Consider the following 9,010-nt stretch of genomic DNA (forward strand, 5'->3'; position numbering starts at 1 on the left):
TGAAGACTCAACTCTTTGGTTTCTTGATTCTTTCTATTTTTTTTTTTTTACATTCCAATTCATTTAATTATGATTTAATTTTAATTATTTATTTGCATCTACTGGATTGTGTTTATCTTGCTGCTCTTTTTCAAGGAGGCTCGGATGTCTCATTAAATTGGTTTCACATCTCTCCAATTTGTTGATGTAGGAACTCAGAGGTATAAACTTGCCTTTGAATACTGCGTTTGCTGTGTCCCAGGGGACACAGCAAGTTGGTGTGTTAATTTTTGTTGAATATCATGAACATTTGAATTTCCTTTCTAATCTCTTCCATGACCCACTCGTGATTCAGTAGTGTGTTGTTCAGGATCCAAGTGTTACATGACTTTTTTTGGTGGCTTTTGGTGTTGAGTTCTAATTTTATTCCCTTGTGGTCTGAGAGAATGCACGGTATAACTTCAATGTTTCTGAATTTGGACAAGTTTTTGCTTTGTGGCCTAAAATGTGGTCTATTTTGGAAAATGTTCCATTTGCTGTGGAGAAAAACGTATTGTCTAATGCTGCTGGGTGAAATATTCAGTAGATGTCTGTTAAATCTGCTTGGTTTATGCAGTTTTTTATATCTGCTCTTTCACTATTGAGTTTTTGCGAAATTCAGCTATGTAGTGGGGAAAGTTCTGTGTTAAAGTCCCCAACAATTAATGTCTTTGGATCTATGTGGGATTTGAGGGAAAATAGTGTTTCTTGGATAAATTTGGGTGCTCCGTTGTTTGGCAAATAGATATTTAGAATTGTAATATCCTCCTGAAGGAGTAATCCCTTAATTAGTATGTACCGAAATTTTCACTAATTTTAATTAAAAGTCTATTTTATCTGATATTAGGATTGCAACTCCTTCTTGTTTATGGGGACTTTTTGCTTGGTAGATTTTGTTCTAGCCTTTATAATTGAAAATGTTTGTTTTTGTGGCCAAGATGTGAATCCTGAAGGCAGTAGATAGAAGGATCTTGCTTTTTAATCCAAGTAGACACACTTTGTTGCTTAATTGGAGAATTAAGTCTGTTAATGTTGAGAGATAGAACTCAGAGGTATTTGGGAGTTCCTGCCATTTTATCCAACTTGTTAGGGACTGCCGCAACTGTATTCTTCTTATGGTTCTTGGATTCTCAGTTTGGATGCTGTTTCTTGGCCTTTATTGTGGTCTTGTTGGTTTTCTCTGTGTAGGACATCTTTAAGATTCTTTTGTAGGGCTGGTTTGGTAGAGATATATAGTTTCAATTTTTCTTTGCCATGGAAGTGTTTTATTTGACATCCAATTATTAAGGAGAATATAGCTGGGAAAATTATTCTTGGTTGACACGTGTTTGTCTTTAGGGCATTGCTTACATCATTCTAGTCTCTTCTTGCTTTGATTGTCTCTGCTGAGAAATCTGAGGTGATTCTTATTGGCTTCCCTTTACAGGTGATTGATCTTTTCTCCATGACAACTTTAAGGATCTTTTCCTTGGTCTGAATTGATCCTGTGCATATTATAATGTGACAATGGGATATCCTGTTCTGGTCTGGTCTATTGGGAGTTCTAAAAGCTTCTTGTATCTGAATAGGCCTATCTTTTTGCATGTTTGGGATGTTCTCTCCTAGGATCTTGTTAAAAAAATTTCCTAGACCATTGACTTCTGGCTCTAGGTGCTCCTCTACACCCATTTTCCTCAGATTAGGCCTTGTAATGGTGTCTTCCAAGGGTTGAATGTTGAATAGATCTATCATATTTCTTGGATTTGTCTTGGATGGTTGTATGTTCTTTCTCTATAATATCTAGGCTGTCTTGGATCCTCAGGATTCAGTCTTCTGCATGGTCTATCCCACTATCCAGACTTTCTACTTTTTTTTATTTCCTTATAGTTGTTGGGCTTTTATGGCTTCAAGTTCTTTGTTGGATCTTTGTTTTAGATCTTGTATGAAATTCTTTACTTCCTTAATTTAGTGTTCAGTGTTTATTCTCAAATCACTTAGTTGATTAGTTATGGTTTCCTTGGACTCCCATTTCTTCTGTTGGGATCCATTCAGCATTCCCTTTGTGGACTCCCTGACTTCTTTCAGCTCTCTGTGTATGGATTGCATGAATGCCTCTAGTGATCTCTGTCTATTCTCATCCCGCTCTCTCATTTTCTGTATTACTCTTTGATTAGCTTCCTCACGTTCATGCAATTCCTATAGTTCTCTTTGATTGATCTCAGCCTGCTCACACAATTCCTTTATTTCTTTTTGAGTGTAATCAAACTGCTCAGGCAATTCCTTTATGTATCTTTAAGTAGCTTCCTCATGCCCATGAGCTTCCTGTTTTGATCTTTGGTTTGCCTCCTCTTTCTCCCTATCATGATCACACAGCGTCCATTGCAGGTTTTCAATCTTTTCATTTACCATAATTACCATTAGTGTTTGTAGAGCTTTTTGGGAGCTCTCTTCAGGATTATTCATTATCTGTTCTGTCCACTGATTATCATGAGTGGAGTTGAGATACCCGGACTTGCCAGTTTTCTTGTGTTTTTCCGGCTTATTCTGCCCATTTGGGATGAGAGTAACACCAGTTTGGTCCTAGAAAACTATCTTAAGGCAAGCATCAACAAAGTCTGTAGTTCCACAGTACAAAGCCTGCAGATATAATCTAGTTCAACAGATATACTTTTCAACATCAAACAACTATGTATTAATAGGCTACGAACCACAAAGAAGAATTTGGCAAACAAGAAGTTATTTGGTTTAGTGAGAGATATGGGTATAAATAGGAATAGATGGATGTGGAAAGCTAGAGGGAGAGCTAACTTAGTCCTAATCTCAAAGCAGGAAATAGGTTGGATAGATTGATAGTAGAGACGAGGGAAAAAAGAAAGAGAAAAAAAGACAAGGAAAAATAGTAAAAAAAAATTAAAAATTAAAAAGTGAAACACTTAAAAATTATGCAAATTAAAAACGTAATGTTCAGCAAAGGACAGGAATAGGATAAGAGAAGGGGAGGAATAGAAACGAGACGTGAAAAATTACAAAATAAAAATGTGTAAAATTTTATATAGGTATATAGAGGTAATACGGCTATTAAGAAATTTAAGTCTAAAAGGTTTTGAATTCAGTAATAATTTTCTGGATTAAGTGTGTATACAATGGGGAATAAGGTCTAATAATTGACTACAGGTATATCTGAGAATGAGCAGAAAAGCGATTACATCATGCAAAGAAGAACGAAAGAGAAGAAAAAGTGAAAAGAATGAGAAAGAAAGGAAAAAACGATCAAAAGGTCAGTAGAGCTAAACAAATATGAAAAAAAGCACACACACACACACACACATACCCCTAAAATAAAAATCATAAGAAGAAGAAAAAAAAGTTAATAGAAAACAATTTTTAAAGTTAAAAATTAAAAATGTTAAAAAAATTTTAATAAAATGTACCAAAAAAAGAGTTCTTTGCTTTTTGGGGGTGAGATGGGTAGATCCTGTATCTCCCTTGTGTCCATTACCAGTCTCTTGTTGGAGTCTCTGGTCTGATTGTGGTGTTTGATTTTCCTGTAGCTCGGTTGTTTTCTTAAGTCAGTTTGTTTGAGCAGGCAGAAAAATGCTTTGCTTTACCTAGGATTTTGTCATCCACCTCCCAGGCTACTTCAATGGGAGGGAGATCTGCTTTGAATATCACAAAAGAGGGTGATGGCTGTTTCTTCTAGTTTGGAGATTCTGTGGTGGGGCTAGATTCTGGGTAGAGTTGAGGTCTTTTAGCAAACAGTAGCTTTTCCCTGAGGGGCTAGCATCTGAGGCAGTCACAGAGCCCAGCCCAGGAGCCATTCTCAATGTTTAATGTTACTGAATTTCAATTGATTATCTAGGCTGCTGTAGGGAGGGGCAGCCTCTGGCTCTGTTTACCCAGTGATGAAAGCCACTCCTGGGGCTGGCACAGGCCCAGGCTGGGTGACTTTCTTCTGGGTGGAGCTGAGCCTGGCAGGTCAGGTTAGTTTCCTGTGACTTGCTAAATGACTTTTTGCTTTCATCCAAGGACTGAGTTGGAGGTAGATGCTCAGCCACGCCTTTGCCACTATCAAAGATGGAGATCTCCAGTAGTGGGCAGGGAGGGGTGGCCTTCCTTTCTCTGCTCTCTGAGAAGGAATGAGGAAGTCAGGCTTCTACTCAAACAGGAGTCTGGTTCCTGGGTCATCTCTAGTCGGCGATCTGAAGGATGAAGATATCTGCTCCTTGTTAGTTCTTGCTGGTGTTGAGTAGAATCCTCTCTCCTGCTGCATCTGGAGCCTTTGTCCTAGACTCTCTGTGTTGCAGGTATGGTGGCTACGGACACCACCGCCCCCACCACAGCAGCCACGGCTGCTGGCAAGTGCTCAGATTTGTCTCCTTGACTGGATTTTCCCTCTCTGGCCTAACTCTCTGTACTGTGTTGGCACACTTGGTGTGATTCTCTGGCTTAGGACTCTTCACTGGAGCACTAATACTGCTTTCTATATGAGAGCTTGTTTAGCTTCCAGCTTCTCCTCTGCTATCTTCCCAGAACCCTAAATTTAAATTTAAATGATAAATTCTTTTAAAATCGTTTCACTAGGGCACATGTATGGATAGATAAGTGATGTGGGCAGAATCAGAATTATTCAGAAGGTTGTAAATGGATGCTTACCTAGTTTTCTCTCGGCTGGATCATAGAATACAGACTATCCTAATTGGAACAAGTTAGCCTTCCGATGTTTTCTTCATATAAACACGGCATCAACATTTTATTAGAGGATTATTCAAGATTGGCTATATGTTGATTGATAATGACTGATCATGACAAAAAGTTGACGGAAAACCATCTACACTTCAGTGAGGTTCTGATTTGTGCTTCACAAACTGTTATGAAAGCTCTACATGAGAAATCTAGCAGCTGCATTTCTAAAATGTCCTTGGGTTGTTACACTTTCTGATATTGTCTCAATCCAAGTACTTCTCCTTGGAGTTCCATACTATTCAATGATGCTGTATTAGCTCCTTTTTACAATTTGCAGACTGGGGGCTGGCAAGGTGGCTCAGTGGAAGAGTGCTTGCCTTGCATGCATGAGGCCCTGGGTTCGATTCCTCAGCATCACATAAGCAAAAAGAAAAAAGCTGGAAGTGTCACTGTGGCTCAAGTGGTAGAGCATTTCCCTTGAGCTGAAGAGCTGAGGGACAGCGCTCATGCCCAGAGTTCAGGCCCCACGACCAGACCTTCCCCCCAAAAATAAATAATTTGCAGACTGGTCTTTTTGATGAAATTTGTGCTTATCAAAATTGTTCTCCAAATTCCATCCACAAACTGCATACAAAATTTATCTGAAAAAATTTGTATCTGTGGTTTCCCTTATTTGCAATATCTAGTATAGGTATGAGTCAAGCGGAAAAAGTCAGATAATGTGATGTTAGGAAAACGAACCCTCAAATATGTATTTTAATGTTTTTGTTTCTTTCATGCATGTGTTTCTAACGCATTTATTAGATTATTTCTTTGTTGCTTTGGATGTCCCTCCCCCACAGTGTAACCCCCGCTTTCACTATATTTGATGTCAGTATAACATGTGGAGGAGACGGGGACAAACAAGTCGTTTAAGGATTCAGGTGGACCTGTTGCAACAATGAGAAGTACAAAATGTCATGTCAAAACCAGCTTTACAATGTCGGAGTGGGGGGGGAGAGGGGGTTTGACTGGGTGGGGGGTAAGGGGGAGGGTGGGAAGGGAGGTGAAGGGTAAACAAAGGAGGAGGCTGCAATGCTTGGTAAGAAATGTATGCATTATCCTGCCCATGTAATTGTAACCCCTCTGTACAGTATGTTCTCAAATAAAATAAAATTAAATTAAAAAAAAAAAGATAAAAAGAAAAAAAGAATGGCGGGCCAGCTGCAGGCACCCCCTGGCCGACCCAGCAGTTCAGTGCCAGACTGAGCTGGAGCCACAGGCCCTCTGCTCCATGAGCTTCCACCACAACATGCGTGAGGATGGGAAGCAGGACAGATGGGCATCTGAGAAGAAAATCTGCTTCATCCATGACCTGCCTGATGAGGTGGACTTCCAGAGTCCAGCAGGTGAGCTCCACCATTGATGCAGCAAGCTGTCAGCACACATCCGAACTATCAAGGAGTCCCTCATGGTGTGTAAAGAGCAGATGTTGGTCTTGAATGAGCTGTGTTGGGAAAAAGCCCAGTGCATGCACTGGCTGTCCCAGGAGAAGATGGAGAAGAGGAGAGTGCTGCGGGAGCTGCTGTCACTCCTCGCAAGGGAAGCACAGACAGACAGCAGTCTCCAGATGCCAGCACAGGCTGAGGCCCCCACCACCAACACTGCTTCAGACGCCTCAGGGCCTGTGGTGGATGAAATGAGGGAGGAGCAGAAAGGTTTTGAAGAATTGCAACTTGAAGACAGCATGGAAACTACTAGAGGAGAGGTCAGGGTTCCCGACCCCATAGTGGACTCCCCCAAGGAGCATGTCCTGCCCCAGATGCCCCACTTCCAGATCCGCACACAGCTCCCAGGCTCAGGGAAGAGTGCTCCCTCACTTTCTCCTGTAGACTGATGTGGATGATGACTCTGTATGTGACATACTGACTCTCAAAAGCCTTGGCAGCCACAAGAAGTAGGTGGCCAGGTGGCTTTCTCTCATGCCTCCATCAGCCAGTTGACTGGAAGGTTAAACTGGGGGTCAGGTAGGTCAGATGCTTCATGGAGTTGGCTGAAACTCAAGGGATATCTAATGGCCCATTGCTGGCCAGGAAAGAGGTCCATGTTATGCTTATCACAAAGAATAAATTGTTTTCAAAGCAAAAAAAAAATTTGTATCTGTTGATAGTGCATATACTTTTAGTTTCATTACAAATATAGAATGTAGTAAAAATTCTCATAGCAATTATACTGCACTAGCTTTTGGGCAGGTTCTAATGTAAATAATATACTGTGTTCATGTAGAGATTTTGAGTATCCAAAGTAATAAGCCTGTGGTCCTAAAACCAATACCTTACTTATATTGAGTGACAAATACCACTTCATATATGGACACAAGTTTTCCTTGTATCTTTTTAATATATATTTTTATTATAAATACTGTACAGAGGGGTTACAGTTACATAAGTAAGGTAATGAGTACATTTCTTATTGAGCATTGTTACCCCCTCTTTTGTTTTTACCCTACCATCCCTTCCCTTCACACCTCCCCACCTCCCGCCTTCACCCATCCTCTGATAGAGTGTCTTGTATATCTCATTGTTACAATGGGTCAACCACTATCCTTTCCTCATATCTTAAATGTAGAAATGCTGGCTTGATTTATGCTGATTCTACTTCTATAGACACATCTAAAATCACTGGCCAAGTCCAAGAGCACATAAATGAAATGCCATCATTTTTTTCTCAGTTGGTATAATTGTGTTCTACACATTTATTGACAGGTTACAAATTACTCTCAAACTTTAAAACATTAAAAATACTTTCTTTTTTTTCTTATTTTCTTGGCCAGGAAATCAGCAAGACCTCAGTCAGCATTTCTCTCATAGGAATTTTCACATAGGTTAGTTAAATGAATATGTAGAGTCCAGTTTTCTGAGGATTCACTCATCTGCCTAGGAATTCATGCTGGCTGTTGGAAAAAGAGCTCAAGTAAAGATGCCATTTAAAGCCTTATAACTTTACTCTTTACCAGGGTATTCTCTTGCTACTTTGGTTGTTGAGAGTGTCTACAAGACTAAGAATTCCGTGAGAAGAAGGGAGACACCATATGACTTATACCCAATTGACTTGCTATCAATTGTACAGCATTTTGTAAGTCAAATCTCTCTAAAACTACCAGTTTTAAGAGATAAGAGGAGTGGTAAAAGAACTCTTAGAGACAAATACATCTTCAACACATATTGTTCCAAGTATTCCGTTTAAGGCATATTCAACAACTGGTGAAACTTATGTTGGCTGTAATTATGTGTCTTTCTCCGTGTGTGCATGTATACATGTGTATATGTATGTGTGTGAATAGTAACATACATGTGTACATTATGGCTTATATCATCATTTATTCCTTGCTAACAAATAAAGTAAGGAATCCCTAAAGTTTTAACAGAAACTGTGTAGTTAAAATCTTAACTCTTCACTCTGCTTCTTTACACAAAGGCTTTGCAACTCCTCATTAATAAAGTTTCCATAAACTCTGAAATGTACATACTTAATGCTTAATGTCTGCTACCATAAATATTAAATACTTTATAGAAAAGTTTTATACTTGCCAAATAGTCTTAATTTTTGCCATATATAAGCAAAATCCCCAAAGTAAGCATATTTAAAACATTAAAACTTTTAACAAACCTTACCACTTTCTGCAATGTTCATTTTGACAGGTGCCTTGTATAGAATAATTGAATTCCTCCTCCTACACATCTCTTGAACAATAAATATCCAGAATTATTTTGTTTTTGGCATGTCTATCTTGATTTTATTCTTAAATGTGTGCTTATGTAAGAAATAAATGATTCTAAAATTTCACAACAATTCTTTTGAACTTACTTTTTATTGAATTGTCTAGCTTAATAAAATCAATAAAAATTATACTTTATATATAAAAAATGTTTTGTGCTCAATTTAGCATCACATATACTAACATTGGAACAATACAGAGAAGATTAGCACACCCCAGGCGCAAGGATGACATGCAAATTTGTGGAGCGTTCCATATTTTTTACAACAGATGCTGAAAGGTATGTGGCCACAAGGGAACCGTACTGCATTCTTGGTGGGAGTGTAAACTTGTTCAACTACTTTGGAAAGTAGTATGGAGTTTCCTCAAAATACTCCACATGAACTCCCCTATGACACAGTAATCCACTTCTGGGGATTTACCCAAATGATCATAAACAAGACCATACTAAAACTACCAGCACAACTATGGTTATTGCAACATTATTTACAATAGCTAAGATATGGAATCAACCCAGATGCCCCCATTAGATGAATGGATCAAGAAAATGTGGTATATATACACAATGGAATT

At 38.9% G+C, this 9,010-nt stretch overlaps 1 non-coding gene across 1 annotated transcript; it reads left to right on the forward strand.

Annotated features, from left to right (window-relative positions):
- The first annotated feature begins 8,592 nt into the window (after positions 1-8,592).
- LOC122095425 lies at positions 8,593-8,699 on the forward strand. The gene has a single exon (XR_006145130.1). It is a non-coding gene; the product is annotated as a U6 spliceosomal RNA (small nuclear RNA).
- The last annotated feature ends 311 nt before the right edge of the window (positions 8,700-9,010 follow it).

Source organism: Dipodomys spectabilis, unplaced genomic scaffold (genome assembly GCF_019054845.1).
Source record: "Dipodomys spectabilis isolate Male_0828 unplaced genomic scaffold, ASM1905484v1 ptg000350l, whole genome shotgun sequence".
NCBI lineage: Eukaryota > Metazoa > Chordata > Mammalia > Rodentia > Heteromyidae > Dipodomys > Dipodomys spectabilis.